This window comes from Dama dama, chromosome 16, assembly GCF_033118175.1.
Source record: "Dama dama isolate Ldn47 chromosome 16, ASM3311817v1, whole genome shotgun sequence".
Classification (NCBI taxonomy): domain Eukaryota; kingdom Metazoa; phylum Chordata; class Mammalia; order Artiodactyla; family Cervidae; genus Dama; species Dama dama.
Window position 1 is genome coordinate 36,477,879 of NC_083696.1, and position 27,171 is coordinate 36,505,049.

A 27,171-nucleotide genomic window follows, 5' to 3' on the forward strand; every position below is an offset into this window, starting at 1 on the left:
ACTGTAGCCCTCTGATCTCATTGGCTCAGTGATGTTTGCTGACTGAAAAGAATGAAAGTGGGCTTCCGCCAGGGTTAAGAACGTGAGGTCGGCTGATTTACAGTCATGGTGAGACTGACCTAGTACAGATCTGGCCGGCCCTGCTCCAAATATGCAGAAATACTGGACAGAATATAACAGAAAAATCTTATCACAGCCAAGGTGGAGAGAGGAGATTCTTAGGTATCAGAAATGGAGGGACTCACAGCCAGAGTAGGTGAGTGGGGGCTGACTCTGTGGAGACCCCAGGGGCTGGGGATGAACACACGCAGAGGGTGACTTCCGGGTCCAGATCGTTTCAAGGCAAGGCTGGGGCACAGAGAATAAATAGAGATGGGCCCTGGGAACACCGCTTACCAGCCCAGAGAGGTGAGAAAGCTTGACCTCTGTCTGGGGCCCGATTCAAAAAAGAAAGAAAGAAATTTTTCTTAGAAACCAAAGCCTGTGCCATTCTAGCAATGTGCACCAGGAATTCTAATCCAAGTAATTAAAACGAGCAAATTCAAGGACTTCCCTGGTGCTCCAGTGGTTAAGACCCCTCACTTTCACTGCTGGGGCTGCTGGTTTGATCCCTAGTCGAAGAACTAAGATCCTACATGCCATGGTGGCGGCATGACTAAAAATAAATCAATAAAAACAAATGCAGAAATGGTGACAAGTGATTCTGGCAGAGGAAAAAACAAAACTCTTTGCTGAGGGGGGACAGTTCAATCAGAAATGAAGTGGGAATCCCCACCCTTCACATATACAAACACACAATTCAAAATTACAAACCAAGCAGATTAACAACCCACCCGTGAAGAAGGCTCAGCAGACAAAAATCATAGATTTGAAAAGCAAGACCTGGGGTTAACAGAATAATTCCAGGACCATAAAGAGTCTATTTCAAATATGTAAATGTGAGAGTGGGCAGGGGAAAGGTATGAAATATCGAAGATGATAATTACTTCTAATACTAGGCTAAATTTGGGAGGGAGAATTTTGAAAACAAGATGACATTAAAATGCTTGTCTGTAATATCTTGGAAGATGGGAGGTCAAAGATTGGAGCTGAGGTGTCCTATGCTCCACTTTGGGGAGGAGGACAATGATATTGGCTAATGCTAGACTTTCGAATCAAGTAATATGTTAAAGATGAGGTAAGTCACTAAAATAATAGAACTGTAATGTATAACTTCTAAAGTAGGAGGGTAAAAGAGGAAATTAAAGAAACACAGTCAATCCAGTGAAAGACAATAAGGCAGGAAAAAGACAAAGGGAAAATATAATAATATAGTAGAAATATACTGAATATATTAGAAGTCTTGATAAATTTTAAAAAAAGTTTCAATTGCCTGTTAAAAGATAAAAACCTTTGGATTCAATTTTTAAAAAACCAGTTCTATGTATTTTATAAGAAATAAAACTAAAATATTAGAAAAGTTGAAGATAAGGGGGAAAATTGTAAATCAGACCCTTACTAAATGAAAGACAGTTGATACAAGTATATAAAATAAGAAACTAGCTGGAATTGAAGAAAAAAATAAAAATATGATTACGAGGAAGAGTGATTTTTAAAAGAAAACAATTTACCAAGAAGATACAATAATGAACATATCAAAACACAATGGAATAAAAATATAAAGCAAAAATGAACAGAAATACATAAAGAATTTTCAGCTTCCGTACTTCATTTGGTTTGAACTCTACAGACTGTGCAGATGTCCAAAGTGATGGAATTAGAAGCCAAGTCCTCTAGGAGGTGATAGGTCATGAGGGTGGAGCCCCAATAATGGGATTAGCATCCTTATAAAAGAGATGTTAGAGGAATTACTACTCCTCCACCACCACATGAGGACACAGTGAGAAGACAACTGTGAGCAGGAAGCAGGTTCTAACCAGACTGCAGACACCTTGATCTCAGACTTCCCAGCCTCCAGAACTGTGGGAAATAAATGTTCAGTGTTTAAGCCACCCAGTCTATGGTTCTTTTGTTATAGCAGCTTGAACAGATAAAGATGCTTGCTGAATAAATGGATGAATTCAGGTAATACTCCAAGTCTGTGCTTTTTCTATTAAGTTATAGCACCTATTTTACCCATCTTAATCTCAACTATCTGTCTCTTCACTTCCCCCAGATCTCCCCCCACAACAAAGGCTTCTCCTTTCTCCAGTCTGTTTACTGGCCATTTCCCCTCCCTCATCCAGGGCTGGCAGAGGAAACAGAAGAAAGCCAGGCTCTCATATGTCCAGTGTGTCTCATAAACACAGCCGGTCTCACTATATACCAGGAAATGACGCTCCCGCTGGTTGCTGAAGGAGAAGGCTGGCATGGAGTGTTGTACGAGAGATCTGGGAGGAGGTGAGTGTTCTGTTCTCTGCTGTCAGTTGCTAGCATCATCTTCCCATCCTATTTGGTCCTGAGCAGATGTCTAAAAGTGATGGGGGAACCAAGAGGTGTTTAAACTCTAACTGAAATGGACTCAGAACTATTTGAGTGGTGAGGAAGTTCTTGGGGACAGAAGAAATATCATCAGACAGATGAATTTTAGTTGGTAGCTTTTTAAAAATTTCTTATTTTGAAATAATTGTAAACTCATAGGAAGTTGCAAAAGTAGTACAGAGTCTGAGTACCCTTGATCCATCTTCCCGTGATGCTGACATCTTGTAGTATAATATCTAAACCAGGAAACTGACATCAGTTTACTGCTGTGAGTGGACAACAGACCTAATTCCATTTTCACCATTTTCCACAGGGATTTGTGTGGGTCTCTGCATGTATAGTACTATGCAGTCTTATCCCATGTGTATGATTGTGTAACTGTCTCCCCAATCAAAATGCAGAACTGTTCCAGCACCATGAAAGAACTGACTTATGTTACCCTTCATTTCTGCAACAACTGCTTTGTTCTCTATGTCTACAGCTTTGTCTTGTAAGAATGTTACGTATTGGGATCATACAGGAATCTTTTGGCATTGACTCTTTTTTTCACTATGTATAATGCCCTCAAGATTCATCCAGGTTGTTGTGTTTATCAACAGTCCCTTCTTTCTTATAATTGAGTAGTTTTGTATTATATGGGCCACCCTGGTGGCTCAGGGGTACAGAATCTGCCTGCCAATGCAGAGATGTGGGTATGATCCCTGGGTCAGGAAGATCCCCTGGAGAAGGAACAAGGAAATGGCAATCCACTCCAGTATTCTTGCCTGGAGAATCCCATGGCCAGAGGAAGCTGGTGGGCTACAGTCCATGGGGTCGCTAAGAATCAGACACGACTTAATGACTGAGCACAAACACAGATATATAGGGCTGCATTCCTTCAGAAACCCTTTCCTTCTCTTTTCCAGCTTCTAGAAACTGTTTGTTAGCTCACTGGTCTCTACCTCCATCTTTAAAGCCAGCAAAATAACATCTTCAACACTCTCCATGTGAGCCATACTTCCGACATCACATCACCTTCTTTGACCCAGACCCTCCTGTCTCCCTCTTATAAGACCCCATGTGAAGGCAACCAGGTAACCTAGGATCATTTGCCCATCACATGGTCCTTAACCTAATCACATTTGCAGAGTCTCCCTTGTCCTGTAAATCAACACATTCACAGGTTTTCAGATTAGGACATGGCCATCTTTGGGAGGTTCTGATTATACACCAGATGCACAGTATTAAAGCATTAAGACTCCTTTTGAACAAGAGCAAAGTATAGTCTAGAGACTTGAAGAGGCAGAACTGAAAGTAGTCATTTACTCTTAAAACAACTTTCACTCATGACAGAAGGGTACACTGGTTTTAAAATTTCAGACATAGGCAGTACAATAAAAAAGTCATTCTTGAAAATCGAGGATGGGACTTCCCTGATGATCCAGTGGTTAAGACTCTGGGCTTCCACTGCAGGGGGCATGGGTTCAATGCCTGGATGGGGAAGTTCCAAGTACTACATGGTGTGGCCAAATAAATAAATAAGAAAATCAGGGATGATTCTGTGGGAAGACCACCACTATTAGTGACATTGCCTTCAAGTCCAGGAAAGAAAGACCAGTGAGCACGTGACTTGGTCTGGGAAATCCTACAAGCTTGGCTGCATGACCAGGAAGTCAAACTCAGTCATCTCCTCCTTCATATAATAACTGTTGTCAAGCAGCCCAGCAGTATGTAAATGATTTATGGACATATAATTGATGACCTTACAACCTGTCCTTTCTGCAAAGCTGTATTTAATCCTTGGCTGTAACATAATTCTACATTGCCAATTCCCAAGCACTTTGGATGTCACTATTTCCCTCCATTCCTCAAGTTGAATGATCTTCCCAACAGACACACACACCTTCCAGCAGATATAACTTTGCTATATGATCAAAGTTGGCAAGACTACTGCAGGGGGACCTCCATTGTTTTGTCTGCCTTCAACATCTCCTTCCTCTTCTTCAGAATTTCCCTAGTTCTCTTTGTGGGGAGCTAGTCCTCCTTCCATGGCAACCAGCTAGTTCCAGTGGAGGCTGCCCATCACGGGAGACCATCTCCTCCTCTTGTCTGGACCACAAGATAGGATGCAGGACATCCTCGCTGGGGCAAAATGGCACCTGTCCTGTTGGCCAGGAGGCTCAGTTCAGCTCAGTTCAGTTGCTCAGTCATGTCTGACTCTTTGCAACCCCATGGACTGCAGCACGCCAGGCCTCCCTATTCATCACCAACTCCCAAAGTTTACCCAAACTCATGTCGATTGAGTTGGTGATGCCATCCAACCATCTCATCCTCTGTCATCCCCCTTCTCCTCCTGCCTTCAATCTTTCCCAGCATCAGGGTCTTTTCAAATGAGTCAGTGGCCCAGAAATGGACACATGACCATAGCCAGTCCAGTCATAGTTTTCTTCGGCATATTTCAAACTTCAGCTTAGGGAGTGAGGAATTCCCTTGTGGGTGAGTAGGCTGTGGATGAGAACTTGACACAATTAGTGGCAATGCCCCCCGGCTTTTGGAGAAGCTGTTCTGAAAGAATGAAGCCAACATGCAATGAGAGCCAGAGAGGCAGACGGGCCCAGCCAGGGGCCCCTGGCCACGTCTAAATGCCAGGTTGGAGTTGACCCTGAGCTGAGTTGCTTCCTGAATCTTCCCTTAGTTTGGATATGTGATCCTGCAAATCCTGTCTTTGGACCAGCATCTTTGGGGTTTGTGTCATCTGCATCTACAAGGCTATTGACTATGACAATGACAGGTGTGGGATGCCTTCCTTTTCTTGCTCTATCCTCAACAGCAGGTTCTTTCCTGTGGATGCTTTCTTGCTCCTGCTTTTGGGAAACTTCTTCCAAAGCCACCCTTTGAAGGTCTATGTGGCTGATGATGTTTCATGAGTAGGCACTTGCAGGCTAGTCATCCTCAAGCAGATGAATAGTGGGAGATCACGCCTTCAAGGCAGCATCACTTTAGAACAGTCCTGTGGCCAAAGTGCCTCTTTGACTTAAGATTTGGTCTTGGGTGTAAGCTGCCATTACAGGGTACATGTGGAGATTGTGTTGTGGTAACCAAAGCATGAATGCGTGTGTGTGTGGGGGGGGGGAGGGAAGTTGTGAATGAGTAAATGAATGCCTTAGGGACTTTGCTTATTCATACTCACAGGGCTTCCCAGGTGACCACAGTGGTAAAGAATCTATCTGCCAATGTAAGAGATGCAAGAGACATGGGTTTGAGCCCTGGGTCGAGAAGACCCCCTGGAGAAGGAAATGGCAACCCATTCCAGTATTCCTGCATGGAAAATCCCACGAACAGAGCAGCCTGGAAGGTTACAGTCCATGGAGTCTCAAAGAGTCAGACACGACTGAGTGACTAAACAGCAACAAGAACAATTCATAGATCAACACGTACAATTAGTCCGAGCTGGGCCCTTCCTTCCTTGGACTTCCCTGGTGGCTCAGATTGTAAAGCACCTGCCTACAATGCGGGAGACCTGGGTTCAATCCCTGGGTCGGGAAGATCTCCTGGAGAAGGAAATGGCAACCCACTCCAGTATTCTTGCCTGGAAAATCCCATGGATGGAGGAACCTGGTAGGCTACTGTCCTTGGGGTCACAAAGAGTAGGACACGACTGAGAGAATCCCATGAAAAGAAAGGAGGGAGAAAAAACCTGACAATGGATTAGAAAGCAATGAACACTGTCTCTGAATTGTCCTAGTAAACAATAGACTCTTTGGACAGGCAGGCCATCCCCAAATTAAGGGTGACTCACTGGCTTGGCCTGGTAGCTCTTTATCTGCCCCACTGCCTTCATCTTGAACATCTGATAGAACAAACCTCCAACAGGAACAACCCCATCCATGAAGAGCTCATGGCAAATTTGTGCTCTAGATTTTTTGGATCTCTTTTGGAGTAGGATTCTGGAATGAATCCCCTTCAAGTCTGAGACCAGATGGGCAGTCCTGTGAGCATGTAGTTCGCTGCCTTGCATCTCCTTGAGGGGGCATGGCCTCCTCTGTCTCAGGGGAAGGAGACCTGCTTCTCCTTCAATGCTTCTTGCTGCTCTCGAGATAGAAAATGCTAGGACACCATGCCATTCCCTTGGGTTCAAAATCACGTGCCTCCCAATTAATTAAAGTTCCTCTCTTGACTCTTAGAGCCAAAACAAGTCCACAAGTGTGGGCTGGCCCTGATGACACGTCCCCTCTGCATGGTGAGGATAGTGTTCTTGCTCTAACAAGCACTGACATGAGGCAAGCTGGTTGCAAGGCTTTTCCTGTCTTTTGTTTTCCTTGCTCACAGGAACCCATGTTGACCTTGACTTGGCCTTCAGGGTATCATGCTTATGCTGCCTATGCTGGAGACTACCAATTCTGAGGATGAGTAGGTGAGTGAGAAAAAAAGCTTTGGCACTTTGTCAGGATATGTGTAAAGTACATTTAAAAAAACGGGGTGGTAGAAGGATACCATTCGTATTAATGGGTGAGCATTTTGAGAGGTGGGAATGGTGGGGGTCTTGGAGCTCAGAAGAACAGAAGGGGGATCAGCAAGGGAGAGGGGAGGTAACTCAATCAAGGTCCCACCCCACCCCCCAACATGCCCCCTGAGTCATGCATGACAAGCCCTGCAGAGCAAGTGCCAAAGTCAGCTCCCAGCTTGGGGAAGCGGGGCCTAAACAGCGGACTGAGTCATACTTATTGAAGAGACCATGGGAACAAAAGCTGTCACTGGGAGCCTGTGCGGGGGCCAGCATTCACGCTGCTTTTACCACCCATTAGCAGCGTTTCTCTTTCCTCAAGTGGACGGGCTACGTGGGCTGTGGGTTAAGAAAATCAAACACAGGTTCCATTTTGCACATCCTCCTTCAGTGGGCGGGTTTAACCCCATAAACCAGGTGTGTTTGGAGAGACTGGCTTACAACTGGCATTTTACCTTTAACATTCCCCGGAGAGTGAGGTGGCTTCCCTGGTGGCTCAGGGTAAAGAATCTGCCTTCAGTGCAGGGGACCCGGGTTCGATCCCTGGGTCAGGAAGATCCCCTGGAGAAGGAAATGGCAACACACTCCAGTATTCTTGCCTGGAGAATCCCATGGACAGAGGCGACCATAAGGTCACAAAGAGTTGGAGACAATTGAGCGACTAAATAACAGCAACAAGACCAACACAGAGCGAGGCTCCGTGGTATTCAACAGAAAATGTTTGTACAATGAACCTGGACGACTGGAAAATGCTGATCATTTTAGGTTTTAAACTGTGGAGTCTCATTGGAGGCATGATTCTGCTCTTATTGTAGAGGATCTTTTTGCAAACCCAGGTCTAGCCCTGGGTGGAATCCTCTGGGGACAAGCAGAGGAACAAAAGTTGACAGCGGGGCTTGGCAGGTTCTGTCCTGACACTGCTATGGGGCCGCAGGCAAATCACTTTTCTGGTTTCTCATTTTTGTATTTTTATTTGAAAAGCAAAAATTTAGAAAGTGGTGGTCACCCACATTTCCACAATTCCAAATGAAGTATTGTTCACATGTTGCAGACTCTTGCCTTTGTTGACTAAAGGACTGTCATGGGTGATGGCCAAGGTCCCTTCCAGCTTAACTTTCTCTAATTCTATGACTAATCATTCCACGTGTATGTGCAAAGTCGCTTCAGTTGTGTCCGACTCTGCAAGCCCACCAGGCCCACCAGGCTCCTCTGTCCATGGGATTCTCCAGTCAAGATAACAGAGTGGGTTACCATGCCCTCCTCCTTCCTGACCCAGGGATTGAACTCACATCTCTTATATTTCCTACATCTCCTGCATTGGCAGGTGGGTTCTTTACCACTAGTGCCACCTGGGAAGCCCAACTGTTACATGGGTCCATTCATAACAGAGATCAGAGCTGTCTCCCTGGTACTCCCCCACCAAACACCTATATTTTTGAAAAGTTAGTGGTAATATGTGGTTAACCATTAACACTTGGACAATGCAGCACCCCTTGAAGCTTGATTACAAAGCAAGAATTCCCAACTTTTTTTGTTGACTCTTAAAAAATATCAAATTTTTATTATAAAATTTTAAGTGATTTGCAAATGATTGCTAAAAAATGATACCCCATGGCCTGAGATTGTTGTTTAGCAAAGCAGCTAAGTTGTGTCTGACTCTTTTGGGACACCATGTACTGTAGCCCACCAGGCTCCTCTGTCCATGGGATTTCCCAGGCAAGAATACAGGAGTGGGTTGCCATTTGCTTCTCCAAGAAGAATTCCCAACTTTGTAATATGTTTATTCATCTTTCCCCTGAAGCCATGGGATTGGAGAATGGGTAAAGACCCCGAGTGAAGTTGACCCCTCTGTCCTAAGGGCTTGGAAATAGATCTTCCAGGCAAAGCCAGAGCTTTGAGAGTTGCTTGAAGTATCCATCTTTCCTCTGGGGGTCCTCTTTGTATGAAGACACTGTGCTTGCCTGGGGAAGTCTCACTGAAGAAACTGCAAAGGCTCTTTGTTTGTTCATCCTTGGCCAGACTCCCAAGCTCCAAGATTTTTGTTTTTGGCCACACCGTGAGTCATGCAGGATCTTAGTTACCTGCGTAGACCAGGGATAGAACCCACAGTCCCTGCAGTGGAAGCCTGGAGTCTTAACCACTGTACTGCCAGGGAAGTCCCTTCAAGATTTCAGTAATATCCAAATTCTATGGTTTGGCTACACTTTTATTTTGTTAACTTCCTATAAACTACTGATGTCACAGACTTTTGTATCTCTGTCTTCAGGACTCCTGTATTTGCAAATTCAGCCTTTTCAGGTCACTATTAAACAAAGAAGCACCAAGGAAGTCTCCATGATACCCATCTAAACGCCTCTTCCCCACCACCTCTGTCACACCTTGGGCACGTTCTGACTCATTTGTTTTCATTATTAAGAAGACAGAGATCTCTATATACTTCTAAACTGGAATTAGAAGAGGCCTCTAACTGGATAATAAACAGCCACCTTGGTCATGGGGTCCAGAGATGAGGAATCTGTTCTTCTGGCCACAGGACAAATACTCTCTGCAAAGAAGGATTCAGTTCTCTCCACAGAGGCTTTTGAAGGGCACTGTCATTTCTCAGTTTGCTACAGTTTTTTTGCATTTAAGGGGGCTTTAGGCATTTTTAAATCTAACTCTTTCATTTGACAAGGAGGGAAATGGGACCAGGTTTGTCCAAAATAATCCTGCTCTCTAAAATTTGTGAAAGACTTTAAAATGTGTAAAGGATATTGATAGGCTTCCCAGATGGTGCTAGTGGTAAAGAACCTGCCAGGTGCCGGAGACATAAGAGACGTGGGTTTGATCCCTGAGTGGGGAAGATCCCCTGCAGGAGGGCATAGCAACTCACTCCAGTATTCTTGCCTGAAGAATCCCATAGACAGAGGAGCCTGGTGGGCTCTGGTCCACAGGGTCACCAAGTCGGACATGACTGAAGCGACTTAGCATGCACACAGCTCAAAGGAGATAACATGCATTTGAATATGCATTCGACAACTCAGGTGTTCTTAGCTCCACTTTACAGGTGAACAGAGGGAACCTCAGGGCTATTGAGGCAGGACCCAAGATCAGAGGAATGGACCCGGAGACCTGGAGCGTGTCCACCCCCTTTGGGCCCATGTCCTGTCACTGCACGGTGGTGCCACTTGAGAATCCAACCAGAAAACTGGTTTTCACTTGAGAGAAAGAAGCTGCCAAAGAAAGGGTAAAGAGGTAGAGATGGAAGGAGAAGGACAAAAACAGAGTTCTCCAGCTCTCTGCAATGTATTTTTCTGGGCTCTTTCTATGTTACATTGTATGACTGTCATTGCCTGGTGAGGCAAATATGCCAATCCCCCTAGAAAACAAAGACTTGGAGAGGTTAAAGAAACTTGATCTAAATTCCAGAATCAAGGGGGAAAGAAGAGGATCAGGAGTTGGAAGATAGGTCTTCAGACTCCAGACTCTCACCTTCTCTACTGTTTTATGCTACACCACATCTGTGAACTCCAGCTCACAAAGATCTGGTTCTGATCAGGACACCAACATTGGGTAGGAGGAGGACTTCAGTCCACTGAATGGTGTCTGGCCCAGTGGCCTGAGGCTGGAATGTAAAGAACATACAGGAATACAGGAACTGGCGGGGGTGGTTGGATAAGGTGGGGGGAATTGCTGATCTGAGGAACTGGGGGCTATCTGGTCACAGGAGGCGCATCTGAAAGGCAGAGGGACCAGGGATTGGAAGAACAGAGGGCTGCGAGGGGGTGGGGAGGGGAAAGGGCAGTGCCAGCACATTGAAGAACAACTTCCACATGGAAGAAAGTGAGGGGAACTATGGCGGCTGGGGGCGGGGGGATGCGGGCCTGGTGCAGGGCAGGGCTGCGTGGGAGCAGAGAGGATCTGCAAGCTGCCCTGTCTGCATCACAGGCATCCTGAGAACAAGTGCAAGCAGAGAGATCCGGCCCTTCAAGAACCACCTACCCAGCCGCCCCCACAAAGACATTACCCAATGCCAAGTAAGAGCGAAATGGCAACCAATTTAGGGCTCCCGGGGGATGAGCCAATATCTCTGGAGCATGATGCTGGCCACCTCTGACAGTTACCTTCCTCTTGTTGCATGGAGAAACCAGGGAACTGTTTGTATTGTCTGCAGTGCTCCATGGACAGTGCGCGGAGGTGTGATCACACTTCCCCTACTCGTTGCTAAGCAACAGCATTAAGATGATATGCCAGGCTGAAGCTCTGGGAGGTGTATGTTGGAGGGTGTGCACGCTGGGGAAGAGTTGCAGAGTGGAGTGGAAAAAGAAATGGGCTCTGTGGATTTCATTTTAACTCAGGCATCTCAACAGGTGAAGTCTAGGAGAGCCTTGTCTTGTGGAGGGAACATGGAGAAGACTGCAAGACGCTGAATTGTGAGGAACCAATGAAGAAACCTGAGTATTTGCCACATGAGAAGAGGACCGAGCTCTGTTTAAGTCTGTATCTCAAGAACAATATCTCAGGGTAGACAGTTCTCAGGCATCTAGTCTCACTAGTTGTCAACTTCCGGAATAGTTCAGATTTTTTCCCCCACCTGCTATTCAGTTCTCATTGTGTCCAGAGACCATTTTACTTATTTGGGATCATTTTATCTGAATTGGAAGGGAAAGCTCCTTCTGCTTGTGAAGCTTGGAGCTTCTAGGTACAGGTTGCTGGTATGGAAAGCTGTGGAAGCCAGCAGAATGGACTGGTTCAGGAGAACAGGAATTCTTCATCTCTGGGGGTGTCTACACAGACTGGACAAGGATTTGGCATGAGAGCTTCTTTGAAGAGCGGCCTTGAGGGACTTCCCTTGTGGTCCAGTGGCTAAGACTCTATGCTCCCAATGCAGGGGGCCTGGGTTTGATCCTTGGTCAAGGAACTAGATCCCACATGACCCAACTAAAGAACCCACATGCAGCAACAAAGATCAAAAATCCCTCATGCCTCAATTAAGACTTGGTGCAGCCAAATAAATAAATATTTTTTTTTTTAAAAAAAGAAGAAGAGCAGCCTTGAAGGAGAAGCAGGGGAGGCAGGGCGAGAGGCAGTAGGAACAAAGGCAGGAGAGATGAAAGTAAAGGCTGTGCTCTGAAAAGACTGGGTCAAACCAGCAGAAGGTAAGGTGGAATGTAATGGGCTGAATTGTCTTCCCCCCAACACACAAACTCACATGCTATTGTCCTAACCCCCAGGACTTCAGAATGTGGCTGTATTTGGAGCTGCGACTTTTAATGAGGAAATTAAGGTAAAACAAGGTCTTTGGGGGTGGACCCTCATCAGCATGGCTGGTGTCCCTATACGAAGAGGAAATACAGACAAGGATATGATCTGAGGGAAGAACATGTGAGGACACAGGAGAAGGTGGTCGTCTATCAGTCAAGCAGGGAGGCCTCAGAAGAAGCTAATCTTGTGAATATTTGATCTTGGGCTTTCAGTTTTCAGTTTCAGAACTGTGAGAGAATAAATGTTTGTTTAAGCTGCCTAATCAGTGGTATTTGTTACGCGGCTGAGCTGAGGAATACAAGAATGATGAGAAGCAAGACTGAGAGGATGGACCAGAGAGAAACCAATGGGAATTTCTGGGAACATGAGAGGCAGGCTGAGGAATTCAAAGGGATTGTAGATGGGTTTTACTTTTTAAGTTTAATGAGGATGTTTCAAAACAGAAGTCCCAATGGACAGGGGAAAGATGGGAGCCCATAAGTGATGAAGAGGCTGGAACCAGCTAAAAGGTCTTCTTTCTCATGGAGTGTTAATGTCTATGGCTGGCTTTGGCATTTTTAAGATGGCAACAAAATCACTCATGCAGGAGTGGAGAGCCAGAAAGGCAGGGCATCTGAAAACTGTGTCATGCAAGGAAGGGGTGAAACAGTTCTTTGTGTGAAGCCTTCACCAAGAATCATGGGGTGGGTGGTCCCTATCTTTCAGGGCAGCCATATTGAAAAAGTCATGATCACAGCTGTTGCAGAGGGCAGTTCTAGCACTGGTGGGGGTGTGTTTCAGAGCTACTTCAGCTCAGTGAAAGGAAGAACCTTCTAGCAATAAGAGTTTTCCAACAACAATAAGTTCTATGGACGAGGCATTTCCCACAAGTGCTCAAGGGAAAGAAGAGTTTTCTTCACGAGTTTAGATTAGACAACTTCAGCAGGCCACCTGCTCCTTCCGCCAAATAATGCTCTCATCAGTGGGGTAATCTCTGGTCCTTAGGGATGCTCTGCTCTTATGTGATCAGAAGAAACTCTCCATCACTTTTCTCATTACTCACAGCAGCATGGCTTGCAGAAGGCAAGTAGTTCTGTAAGAATAGAGTAGAAATAAGGATCCACAGAACCTCCTTCTTGAGCTCTTTCTTCCCCATCTGCAAGTGGGAAGTGGAAACTCCACGAGGGCCAACTGCCCATGACACCAAACGTGGTTTTGAGTGACCAGACTTCCAGTCGAAACTGAAATTTCAGAATTTCATTGCATGGATTTCTAAAAGATTTGTGGAGACCCTACTGCATCCCAGACACTTGAAGCCACTAGATAGGGCTGAGAGTGGATTGGAAAACAGGTTAGATTGTTTTACAGAGTTCGCTGAAAGTCAGAAGGAGGGGAATGCCCACTGTCACCCAGGGCTTTGAGCTAGGAGACCAGTGAGAATAGGGCGGTTCACTCTGATGATGGGCAAGAGGAACTCAAGAAGGCCCCCTCAGGAGTGCTGGGGGAAAGATGAGAAGAATTTTAAAGGGTGAATAAAAAGAGTGAGATGAGGGGTTGAGGAGCATTTGGGTAGATGAAACAGTGCTTCTGGCAAAAAAAGTGAAGTGAAACTCACTCAATTGTGTCTGACTCTTTGCAATCCCATGGACTATACAGTCCATGGGAATACTCTAGGGCAGAATACTGGAGTGGGTAGCCTATCCCTTCTCCAGCAGATCTTCCCAACCTAAGAACTGAACCAGGGTCTCTTTCATTGCAGGTGGATTCTTTACCAACTGAGCTATCAGGGAATCCCCTTCTGGGAAAAAGTGTGAGAGCAAATAGCACTTTGGGGGACTAGGAGTTTGGACCCCTGTGATGGAGTAAGTAGGACATGAGCCTCTCCTGCTTCTCAAAATTCCATACCACAGCCTGGAGTTCCCGCTGAGACCTCCAGGGTCATGAGCTCCTGGCCCCTCCAGGGCAGCTGTTTCTACACTTTCATTTGATTCACCTGCCCTGGGATGTGTCAACCCTTTCTTAGGTTTGGTTCGATTTTCCAAGTCTGACTCATCCATATCTAACAGAACCTCTCTCTCTTTTGTTGACTTGTTTGATCAGGAAGTCCATGTGGGGGTTAACAAGTCTCATTGTCAGAATGTCCGGTCTGCAGTCTGCTGCCTTTCACGAGCAGTAAATACCCCACCAGGCTCAGTTTACCTTTACAGGGAGCAGACATCTGTTTCATAATCTCTGTTCTCTGACTGCTCTGTCCCCAGCCCTGGGCAGCTGTCCCATGTGGCCTTGTTCACCATTTCCACTCCCCAGACATCAACTTGGGGGTCTTGCTGGCAGGATGTGGCAGCATTTTGTGTTTGTTTAAACACATGTAAAGAATAAAGAAGGACTTCCCTGGTGGTCCAGTGGTTAAGAATCAGCCTAGCAATGCAGGGGACGAGGGTTCAATTCCTGGTCTGGGAACTAAGATCCCACATGCCTTGGAGGAACTAAGATCACGTGCCACAACTACTGAGCCCAGAGGCCACCGCTGGAGAGTCTGTGCTGCAAGGGAAGATCCACATGATGCAACAAAGACCCTGTTGGATGTAACTAAGACCCGGTGCTGCTAAAGTAGTCAGTCAATAAATGAAAAGAACGATGAGATCTCTACTCCCTCAGGAGAGGGTAACAGAATTCCTCCAGGAATAAAGCTGTAGTTACTTAGAAATACGTCTGCTATGGTCTGAATATTTGTGTTCCTCCCAAATCCATATCTTGAAATCCTAACTCACAAGGTGATGTACTAGGAGGTGGGAGATGATGAGTTCACGAAGGTGGGGCCTTCGTGAATGGGGTTACTGTCCTCATACAAGAGGCCCCAGAGAGATCTCTTGCCCCTTCCACCATGTGAGGACACAGCGAGAAGACTTCTATGAACAGGAAAGCAGGTGCCCATGAGACACAGAATCTGCTGGTGCCTTAATCTTGGACTTCCAGGCAACAGAACTGTGAGAAATACATTTCTTCTACTAATAAGCCACTCAATCTATGATATCTTGTTTTAGCTGTCAAGTGGACTAAAGTAACACTCTACTGCATCACTGGAGTTAGAAGGTGAAGCTCAGGGAATCCCGGCAGGTATGCTTTGCTCACTGTGTTGGGAAAGAATGGAGACAATGAATGGAAGGGGTGGGGCGGGAGGAGACCAGAGAATGAACGGATCTGTGTGTAGGAAACTGGGGAAAGGGGCTGAGTTCTGGGCCTTGGGGCCCAGAAGATCTGATGGCACAGAGGTGACCAGAGGCACAAGGAAGTGAATCTAAAACTGGCAGAGATCATGGGCAGGCATGGGCTATGAAACTGGGGTTTCTGTCAATCGTGACCAGACAGGTGAGGCACAAGGGCCCCAGAGACACTTCAGTTACACCTACTTCTGTCTTCCAATCGTAGGTGCCATCAATAAGAGCAACTCGTTACGTGCCCTGGACCCAGGCTGAGTGCTTTACATACATAAACATATTATGTCTCTTTAATCTCTGCAGTATCCCTTTAAGGGAAGCACTAGCTGGATGACTGTTTGGCTGGGAGGAAAACTGAGGATTAGCGACCACATGGCTGGGGAGTAAGGAGCCACACCTTGGGCACAGGAGGCAGACCACTGCTCCTTCCTGTTACCAAGGCTGCTCGCTGAGGGACTGTCACTGTTTGTGTGCGAGCTGGGTGAACCTCTGCCTCCTTGGGAAACTCAACTGCCCCATGTTTAAGGGAGCAATAATGTCAGACCCAAGCTTGTGCTGGGGAGCAGGTGGGGGCTGGGGAGGGGAGGACTTGAAGTGGTGGGGGTTGGTGGCACACAAATAAGGCGGCTGATATGCATGCCATTTTCCTGAGAAGTGAAAGATGGGGGTCAAGAACTGAGTCCGGGAGCCCATTCTCCAACCTGAGGCCATCTTGAACTTAGTCACAGCTCTCAGAGGAACAAAACGGAGGGGAAAGGCCAGAAGGCAGGGGACAAGGTTAATGAATAATGTACAGCTTGTAGAAGGATTCCCAAGGGCACCCCCTGCAAACTGTGGTCCCCTCCCGGCTTATCTGTCATTTGTCATTGTTTAGTTGCTCAGCTGTGCCTGACTGTTGCGATCGCATGAACTATAGCTAGCCAGGATATAGGATTGTCCAGGGAGAACTGTCCATGGGATTCTCCAGGCAGCAATACTGGAGTGGGTTGCATTTCCTTCTCTCCAGGGGATCTTCCCGACCCAGAGATCGAACCTGAGTCTCCTGCGTTGGCAGGTGGGTTCTTTACCACTGAGTCACCTGTCATTAGACAGTTGTAAATAAGCAGCAAAGGGCAGTGGTCCCAGAGATGTAAGCGGGTCACCTGGGGCTTCTGTGATTCACTAGGGGTCCTCAGGGCAGGGAGACTAAACTCCCGGCGAACCTCAGCACCCCCACTGGAAAGGAGTGAGTTCTCTTAACAAGAACTGTAAGACAGTGTTGGGGGAAGGCACCTATGTTGGAGAGTTTTTAGAGTGTTGAGAGAACATCATGGGGGTTGGTTATATGTCAGCTGGATATCTGGAAGGAGTACTGCTGCTGCTGCTAAGTCACTTCAGTCGTGTCCGACTCTGTGTGACCCCTTAGACGGCAGCCCACCAGGCTCCGCTGTCCCTGGGATTCTCCAGGCAAGAATACTGGAGTGGGCTGACATTTCCTTTTCCAATGCATGAAAGTGAAAAGTGAAAGTGAAGTCGCTCAGTTGTGTCCGACTCTTCACGACCCCATGGACTGCAGCCCACCAGGCTCCTCTGCCCATGGGACTTTCCAGGCAAGAGGACTGGAGTGGGTTGCCACTGCCTTCTCTGCTGGAAGGAGTACAGGAAGGAGCAAAAAAAAAAAAAACAGAAAGAAGAATCAATCAAAAAGAAAATCCTGAGGCTGCCTTGAATGCCAAAGACAGCACAATTTTTTTTTTTTTTTGCCCGAGAAAAACATTCTTAATACAGCTCTGGGGGTGGTAGTTCCCTGAGTGATACAGATTAGTAATCAAATTAGTTTCAAGTTCCTGATGAGCCCATCAACAATGCTGGGACCTGGCCATATCAGCTCATGGATGGGGTTCAGCAAATGCCTTCTCTTCTCCATCACCTCAGTCTTTCAAGAACAGGGGCCCAGGGAAGGCCAAAGTAAACAGGTCTCAGTTTGTTTTGGTTTCTTTCAGACACTCAGTGTGATTCAGCAAACACAGATTGAATTAGTCCTCTATAGACCCACTGAGGGGCACGTGGGCACCATGCCTGTGATCTCCCAGGTTTCCAGTCTAATTGGGAAAGACAGTGTTACGGACAGAGTGTTTCCTGTTATGGACAGACAGCCCTTCCCACTGCCCCACCCCCCTCCACCCCACCCCATCCATATGTGAAAGCCCTTAATGGCTCATGAAACTGTATTTAGAGTTAAGGCTTTTACGGAAGTAATTCAGGATAAATAAGGTCTTAAGAGGCTTCCCAGGTGGCGCTAGTGGTAAAGAACCTGCCTGCCAATGCAGGAGATGAAAGAGACATGAGGTTGATCCCTGGGTCAGGAAGATCCCTTGAATAAGGGCATGGCAATGCACGCTGGTATTCTTGCCTAGAGAATATTCCTGCATGCATGCAGGAGGCTGTAAGAGTGGGACCTGGATGGATGGAGTTACTGTCTTTATAAGAAGAGGAAGACAGCCTGGAGCATGCTCTCCTCCCTCCCTCTCTCTTTCTCCCTCTTCCACTCCCTCCGTCTTTCTTATACACACACACCCACCAAAGATAAAGCAAGAAAGGACACACAAGAAGGTGGCCATCTCCAAGGCAGGAAGAGAGTCCTCACCAGAAACCAACCATGCTGATCACCTGACCTCAGCCTCACAGCCTCTAGACCCATGATAAAATAAAGGACTGCTGTTTAAACCACTCAGTTGAGTTTGTTATGGATACCTGCACCGACTCAGGGCACACACATAATAAATGACAAAACAAGGCAGTAAGAAAGTGCTGGCAGAGCCAGGAAGAGGGTGTTGGGGATAGAGAGGATGGTGAGCTGAAGCCAGCCTGAGGCGTGGACAGGAAAGGCGTCATGTCAAAGTCAGTGGAGATGCGGTAGATATTTCAACCTCGGTGGGCATCAGAACCATTTGGGGAGCATTAAGGACAAAGCAGAGCAAAACTGAAAGGGGGAAGAGATGTCTGTGTGGGCCTGACTGCAGACAGACACCAGGGTTCCAGGGGAGCTCTAAGACACACCCCAAGTAACAGAGTGGTCACAACACACAGATGGTCCCCAGGCTAGCAGCATCACCATCACTTCTAAACCTGTCAGAAATGCAGAGGGGGTTGGAGCCCAGTTGTCTGTGCTTTTGAAAGTTCTCCAGCTGATTCTGAGGTGGCACTGGCGGTTGACCAGCACCACTGTCTGGAGGACCTAGGCTGCTTCCGCCCTGAAAGTTCTCCGAGGTATGTGTCCTGGGGTTGGGAAGTCCTCTGCCCACTTGTCTCTTTCAGCAGCTGATGAGGTTTTTCACATCCTGCTTTATCTGAACTCCTCTGATGTCCCTCATTTTCACCAGTATTCGAGACCATCTCTAAATAAAGCACTTTTTCCTCTGCCCTCTTCCCTAAAACCTCCTCTGTCTGTACAAGTGTTTACTGAGCGTGAGTTTTGTAGCTTGACATTTGCTGGAATAGTGTTGGGAGACATGGGGCAGGAGGCGAGGTCCCCGCCTTCCCCCATTCCATTGAACAAGGCGTGTACTTGTGAAAAAATAATTTTATCTCAAGATAACATGTGCCTGGCATAAGTGGAGGGTACAGCCAAGAGCTCTGGAAGGAGGGGGGCTCGGGGGAGGTGGAGTGTGAGATTCCATCCTATGACAAATCCCTCTGCCCACCACCCCCCACCCAGAGTCTTCCGGTCCTGAATATCCTATGTGTGCAAGCATGCTCTATCTCTTCAAGTCGTGTCTGACTCTTTGCGACCCTATTGATGGTAGCCCACCAGGCTCCTCTATCCATGGGATTCAATCTCCAGACAAGAATACTGGAGTGGGCTTGCCATTTCCTCCTCCAGGGTACCTTCCCGACCCAGGGATCAAACCTGCATCTCTTATGTCTTTTGCATTGGCAGGCAGGCTTTTTACCACTAGCACCACCTGGAAAGCCCTGAATATCCTATACATCCCATAATACCTGTGGGACACCCTATTCCAACTGGCGGGGCCAATAAGGATGCCAGGCGTCCCCCTTGCTTTGCAGCAGGCATCCTCTCCTAGGTTCCCCATTCCTGCGGCTTGAGTCTCACCCACTGAACCTGCCCACTGAAGGCAGGCTGGTTCCCCTTCCCCTGGCCAAGCCCCTCTCTGTCCACTCAGCCCCCTCCTCACTGCATGAGAGTGGATGTCCAGGGGAAGAAAATGAGAAGTGGGCTCTTTCTCAGAGCCAGCCCTGTGGGCCAGCCCTCACCACCACTGCCTCTGGCCAGCCAGCAGTGTGGGGAGCTGCGACACCCAAGCTGATGACGGGAACTCCAGGCCATTGGCATGGCGCTGCTGCCAGCCATGGCCATGCCCCAGAAATGCCTGTCTACAGGTCTCTGAGCCAATCCTCGTCTGCACTTGGCACAAGAGCCACTCTGGTCTGGGGCCAGAGTCCTCTTTCCCAAAACAAAAATCTGACTCTCTTCCCTGCTTGAAAACTCCTACGGCTACACATCCTATAGACACACTCTCTTATCTCTCTTGTTGCTTCTTGTTGCTGGAGAACAAAGTTCAGTGCCAAGCGGCCATAATAAAGTGCCTTTCTGCATCCTTCCAGCTTTATTCCCACTGCTGTCTGGCCAGCTCCAGCCTCCCTGAGCTGTTTACAGCTTCCCAGACTGTCCACACTCTGATGCCTTGTCTTTAAATTTGCTGTGCTCTCTGCCTGGTGGGGCGCCTCCCTGCCCTTTCTCTGGCCAGTACACTCCTACCCATTCTTCAAAACCCTGCCCAGCATCACCTCAACAGTATAGCATTGTTAGCCTCCCCGGATGCCATGGGTGGCTCTGGGTTTTGTGTATCCGCAGCGTTTGACTGTCATCTCGCAGCCCATCTGGTTTCACTGCGGTTCTTGCCTGGTTCTTTCATCTTGAGGATGTTCTCTCGTGCACCCTGGTAACCCTGGCACTGTGCCTATCATCTGGCCCAAGGCTGGTACTAAGTGATGAGGAGCTGGGCTTCAGATTCACCATGTAACACTCCAACTGATCCCATATCCTTAAAGAAGGAAACAGCACTTCAAGGAGGAAGAATACAGACTCTCCTTCCTTGCAGAGGTTTAACATCAAGATAAACAATCACATGGCAGGTGGGAGAGGGGAAGAGAGCTTAGACTCAGTGCTGCCTCAGCAAAGAAGTAAGGACTAGATGTCACTGGAGGATGCTGGGACCCTGCCTAGGAATGGACTAAGTGGTGGAGGGACTTCCCTGGGAGTCCAGTGGTTAAGACTTCACCCTCCAGTGCAGGGGTTGAAGGTTCAATCCCTGGTTAGGGAACAAAGATCCCACGTGGCAAAACAACAACAACAGCAACGAAAACATAAACCAGAGGCAATATTGTAACACATTCAATAAGGACTTTAAAAATAAAGAATATACTTTTAAAAGAAAATATCCATGGCTGAGTCACGTCAATGTATGACAAAAACCACTACAATATTGTAAAGTAATTAGCCTCCAACTAATAAAAATAAATGAAAAAAATAAATAAATAAAAGAAAAAAGAAAATAAAGTGGTGGGAAGGGACTCAGGCTTTGCCTGATTTACCAGATGTGCCCCCCATTTCCCTTGGGACCACCATATGTGAAGGAAGCGGGGGACCAGGCCCCATCAACACTTCCCTTCATCACCCCTTGTTCTCTGATCCCAACTCCAACCACACACACACTCCAGCAGAACCGCAGTCCTGCTGGCCCAGGATCCCTGAGCTGTTCACAGCCTCCCAAACTGGCCACACTGTGGCTATCCCTCTGTGACTGCTGTGAAGGTCTTTCTAAAGAGCAGTCTCATCCATCACTGATTTCCCCTCCGGGGTCCGGGCCTCTAAAAGCCTCCCGTCGAGCTTCCATCCCTGTCTGTCACTTCTTCACACGTCTGGCCACAACTTCCACTCCGGTCCTCCGGCCAGTCAATCTTCCTCTTTCCCTTTCTCACTCTTATAGCAAACCTGGGTGGCCCAGGTGGCACAGTAGCAAAGAATCTGCCTGCAATGCAGGAGATGTGGGTTCAACCCCTGGGTCAGGAAGGTCACCTGGATAAGGAAATGGCAACCTACACCAGTATTCTGGCCTGGAGAATCCCATGGACAGAGGAGCCTGGTGGGCTACAGCCCCTGGAGTCAAAAGGGTCAGACACAAGTGAGCAGCAGCGGCAGTACTCCAAACCCAGGAGGGCTACATGCTTCGGCTCACGTGTGTCTTAAGAGAAGACCAGAGGGAAGTATGCAAGGGGCAGTCTCTCTCCGAGGAGTCTGCTGGTGAGTCAGCAGGGAATGTGGTTTGTGAGATGGTCAGACCATCCCACCCCCGAGAAGCGACGGAGAGAAGCCTCCAGGGCTAGACACAAGTCCTCACGCTAGTAGGAAGAACAGTGGTGGGCTTGGACCCTGATGAGGGCAAACCCGAGAAAACCCTTGTACCACGTCATCTCCCTAAAGGTCCTGCTCCACCAATGCGCAGCCCTCAACCATGCCGTCCTGTTATGTGGTCTTTGGTTTCTCAACCACTTTCAGAAACCAGGCAGACTGTAGTTCTCCCATTTTAAAGAAGGTGAGAAAGACTGTCAGGCAACAGAAAATCTAGTGTCTTGTTTCCAACTTGGAACTACAAGTTTTCCAAAAAAATTAATAACATATATGATTCTATAGAGTATAGATGAAAGACCAAGGCTGGTTTTCTCCATGAGAATAAAGAAAGAAAAAAGGCCAGATTGGTGTGGCTGCTTGATTGACTGTTTCACCAGCTTGCATTCCTTCCTTTGTTCATTCATTCATTCCTAAAGTTATTTGTCCATTCATCCATCCATTCGGTCATCATCTATTTTTAAATATCACACGTGCTCTTTCCCTCCCCAAATTATCAGTCAGAAAACAGGAAGTTTATATTCTAGTCCTTATGGAATCTTTCATTTTATGGGCTTCTTTCATAAATACCCTATTTTGAACAAGCTGGGAAAACATATTTGTTTGATGCCACTACAATAAATGTTAGTTTGGGCTGTTTACAAAGGTCACCTGATAGAACTGTTTTAGAAAAGAAGCACAGGACTATAATATATAATAATATAACATATAATAATATAACATATATAATATAGTATATTATATAATATATAATATAATATATATAATATAGATTTCACTTACAGTAATGTTTTTAAAGTTTATCTCCATATTATAGTACTATAATATAGATTCAGAAACTTTGTTTGGGGGCACAGCCTCATAATTACAAGCACTGAATTTTGTAAAAGACCATTTTTCAAAAAGCAATGCACGAAGTAGTTACGCTCTAGACATTGAAAAGAAATATCTTCTATAGGGTTTGATTAAACATTTTTCCAAAGTGCTGTATGAATGGTCAATAAATACATGAAAAGATGCTCAACATCATCAATCATTAGGGAAATGCAAGTGAAAACCACGCCAGGGTACCACTTCATGGCTACTAGGGTGCCTAAAATCAAAATTACGGACAATAACAAGAGTTCCAAGAATGGAAACCATAACACGTTGCTGATGGGAGCATAACACGGTGCAGCTGCTGTTGAAAGCAGTTTGGCCGTTACTCAAAATGGTAAACGTAGTTATCACATGACCCAGCAATTCTACTTCTGGGTTTATAACTAAGAGAAATGAAAATATAAGTCTATGCAAAAACTTGTACATGAATGTTCCCAGCAACATTACTCATAATGCTCAAAGAGTAGAAACAACTCAAATGTTCATCAACTGAGGAACGGTTAACTAAAATGTGGAATATACAAATAATGGACTATTAACTGGAAATATAAAGGAATGAAGGACCAATATACACTACAGCGTGGATAAACTTTAGAAACATTCTTGTAAGTGAAAGAAGCCAGTCACACAAAGACCTACGATGTTACATGATTGCGTTTATATGAAATGTCCAGAATAAACAAATCCATAAAAACAGAAAGTAGACTAGCGGTTGCCAGGGACTGGGAGGAGGGGAGAATGATGAGTGACCACTGACAGGATGAGGTTTCTTAGACAGTGATACAAATGTCATGCAATTAGATAGCCATGATGGTTACACAACTCTGTAGATCCAAAATTCACCAGACTGTACATTTTAAAATGATGAATTTTATAGTATATGAATTCTCTCTCCAAAAGGCTGTTACTAAAAAACATACAAACATCTTCTGTGTTTATAAGAAATAGCCAACTCTTTTTAGACTGTTGGGACGGCGATATAGGCCACAACACAGAGAGCTGATTCAAAAAGTGAAGAGGACACTGGTGTCAAGATGGGACTGAGATGTTGACTGTTTCGTAAACAGGGAGAGTTGGGGAAAAGCCATACTTTAAAGTAATATATTATTTTATATAAATAGCAAGCGCTTTAAAATGTGTGTCTCTAAAATTATACGTTAAATATTTTGAAACGTTTGTGTGGCTCCTCTGTCCATGGGATTCTCTAGACAAGAATACTGGCTTGTGTTGCCGTTTCTTCCTCCAGGGGGTCTTTCTGACCCAGGGACCAAACCTGCATCTCCTGCATTGGCAGTCGGATTCTTTACCATTGAGACACTTGGGAAGCCCATTTGGAAATGTTTACATATTTACATTAGCTGTGCTGTACACAGCCCTCCTTATTGGGAGACACATGTGCTCAGGCATGAAACATGTATGCATTAAACGCCAACTGTGTATCAAACACCACCTATCCATCTCACTCTCAGTACAAACGCTGAGACCTGCATTCTGACCTCCACAGAGCTTACAGCCTAGTTCACCTGAATTAAAACAGAGCTTAAGTTGGAGATCATTCCTTCAAAAATCTAAAAAATTGATTACAAAGCCCTGTGAGTTGTTCTTAATATCTGGTGGGAGGGTGCCACAAGTTCCTTGGAGCTTAGATGAAAGCTTCAGATTTTCTTCTCATAAACATGTGCATTTCCTCAGAGGTGGAAATTATGCATCTTCTCCAAGGGTGCTCATTTATGCAATCCCCCCTCAGCTCCCACAGTACACAGGCCATGCCCCAGATAGCATTCCTCACTTCGAGTTCATTCTTCACTGAATGCACCTGAATCTAGACTCCCTGTCCACTGTCTCTGTGTTTAAACACATAAACAATGAGGACCTCAGGAACTGGAGGCCTGGAGAGGATCCCAGATGATCCGGGCCCCTCGAGATGCATGGAGGGACCTGCCCTCCCTGCTTGAACTTTGGGAAGCTCTACTGTGAGCTGGTTTACACACGGGGCTTTCCCCTGAGGTCCATGTTGAATAAGATATCACCTGGTTAACAACTCCCAAACCCCCTTATTGTAAGCACAAATAAAAACCCTGAGGCTTGAAGAGGCCCACCTAAGTGACTCACCCAAGGTCAAGTGACAGGGAGGTGACTGAGCAGCCACTTCCTGGGTCTGCTCCCGGGCAGCGCTCTCTCTGTCCCCACGCCTCTCCCCAGGAGTCAACCCAGGCTGGCCACTAAATGTTTAGCAAACAGGTGCAGGAAGAGTTTTTCTAGACAGAGAGTCAGGTAGAGAAAGAGGGAGGAGGTCCAGAGGCCACTCTGGGGACCACGGAGAACCACCCTCTGGACAGCCCTGTTGCAGTCACCACGACAAGCCCCAAGCCTGTGCACAGGTGGGTGGAAGTCCAGGTGGCTAAAAACTGTGGCTCTCATCATTCAGGATCTCCTTATCACTCAGGCTCTTAGTAGAGGAGAGGCTCTTTTTCCAGCATCCAAAGCCTGAATCTTAAGTGAGATTCTCATTACTACCATGTACGTACTCCTGAACCAACCACTTTGCCAACCTGTGCCTTGGAAATCTCTCCTGTATCCCCAAAGTGACTTCACCCTTGACCAGAGCTTCTGGTCTTTTTTTCCTACTCCCTGACTCTCTACTGTCACTCAGCCTGGCTAGGATGATTTCAATAAGCAGGAAGATGAGAGGGAAAAGAAAGCAAGGATCCAGTGGATTAGAGACAGGAGCAGCTCAACAAAGCGATTATCAAGCTCTAAATCACCCACTCCCTCTCTCTGGGCTCTGGAAAACCTGCACATTCCCTGAGAGGCCAGGATAGCATCCTGACCTCAGGGGGCCGGGGGGAGTGGGGAAGGGATGGTGGGTGGACATGGAGAATGCAGTCCTCTCTGTTGCCACGGGCTGTTGTGAAGCCCAGCACAGAGAAGGACAAAGATTGCATCTGGCCCCAGGGAGCCAAGCCAGATGAGTGTGTAGAGGAGGAAGCTGGAATCTCCAACCCTTGGAATTTGAGGGAGTTTGGAAGGACTGGGTGGGGCTTGGCCTGAGCCCTGGGGGAGAAGTCTGATTGAAGAAGGGTGAAGGGGCTGGCAGTCCTGGCAGGCAGTCCGAGAGGATTTGGGCAGAGGTTTGGTTTGGGCATAGGTTTGATGGGGACCAGTAAGCAGACCAGGCTACTCGGGGTGAAGGGCTTAGTTTGGAAAGTATGGGGAAGTTAGGAGAGAAGGTAAACGGAGGTGAGATTACAGAGAGTATTAAACAGTAAATGTAAGGGATCCAGATCTGCCCAGAGGCACAGGACCTTCCGAGGAACCTAGAAGCAAGGAGAGGCAGTGAGGTAACATCCGGTGATATCAGGGAACATGGCTCAGACTAGAGTAGGGGCATGGGAAGCGGGAGGAAGGAATGAGAGGCACGAAGAAAGAATTTGCAGGATTAGTGATGGGTAAGATGTGAGCAGAGGAGAAAGGGGAGATAACCCAAAGTTTCTGACTAGGAGAACTACAACTCCGTGCCCAGGAGAACTGCAACTGTGAAGAGGAGGGGAGCCAGAAGGTGAGGCTTTGGGGTAAGAAAACAGCAAGTTTTGTTTTTCAACCTGCATCATTGAAGATGAGTTACTCAAGTGGACATCTCTTACAGTTTCTTGGAAGTGGAGAGCTGAAGCAAGAGAGGAGGATCAGGCAGGAGGAGGGAACCAGGAGTCGCCTTAAGTGAAGAGGGTGGATTGGAGGTGGTAGATAGAGCTGCATGCCTCTCCAGAAGCCCGCCATTACAAAGCTTGCCATTGGATCTCGAGACAGGATGACAGCGCATCTCTACCAAAGTTGAGGTCTGCGGGAAATGGCTTACATGTGAAGCAAGAAGGTGGAGGAAGGAGAAGATTAAGGGGAATGACAAATTACTTATATAACCTAAACAGTTTGATGCTCCCATAAATGCTACATCTTTTAAATCCACGTCAGGACCAATTTCAACTCAGAGAACACAGAAGCCTCCGACTAGCCAGCAGACACTCTCCAGGACCTGCAAATCATCCCGGATCACAGAATTTATCTAGACTCTTCAGGCAGGAACTGTTATAATAGACTCCTCCATGCCCCTCTTTCCAGGTCAAGCTCTCTTCTTTCTGATCTACTTTATACACTGCTGCCCAAACCTGATCATTAACCCTTTACCTACGTTCAGAACAAAGTCCAGTGGCTCCCAATAGCCTGCAGAATCATGTCCAACCCCTCAGCCACCATGTCCCAACCTTATTTTATTCTCCACCCTTATCTTAATTGCTCTTTGATACTCTTGGCTCCAGCCAAAATGAGTCATTCAAATCATGCCTTCCAGCCTCCCTCTTATTCATGCTCTTTGACCCATCCCATGTTTCCAGGGTCATACTCTGGACATCTTTTGAGAGCTTTTTCAAATGCCACCTCATCCAGGAGGCATTCCCAGACTCCCAAGACAGAAGAATTCTCTCTGTTCTCTGACCTCATTGTAC

At 46.7% G+C, this 27,171-nt stretch overlaps 1 protein-coding gene and 1 long non-coding RNA gene across 2 annotated transcripts in view; one reads left to right on the forward strand and one right to left on the reverse strand.

Annotated features, from left to right (window-relative positions):
* PTK2B (protein tyrosine kinase 2 beta) overlaps window positions 1–27,171 on the reverse strand; it is a 132,825-nt gene that overhangs the window by 96,827 nt on the left and 8,827 nt on the right. The window lies entirely within an intron of this gene.
* LOC133071450 (uncharacterized) lies at window positions 2,238–12,501 on the forward strand. Its single transcript, XR_009696423.1, has 3 exons — window positions 2,238–2,379; window positions 6,769–6,853; window positions 12,157–12,501. It is a non-coding gene; the product is annotated as an uncharacterized LOC133071450 (long non-coding RNA).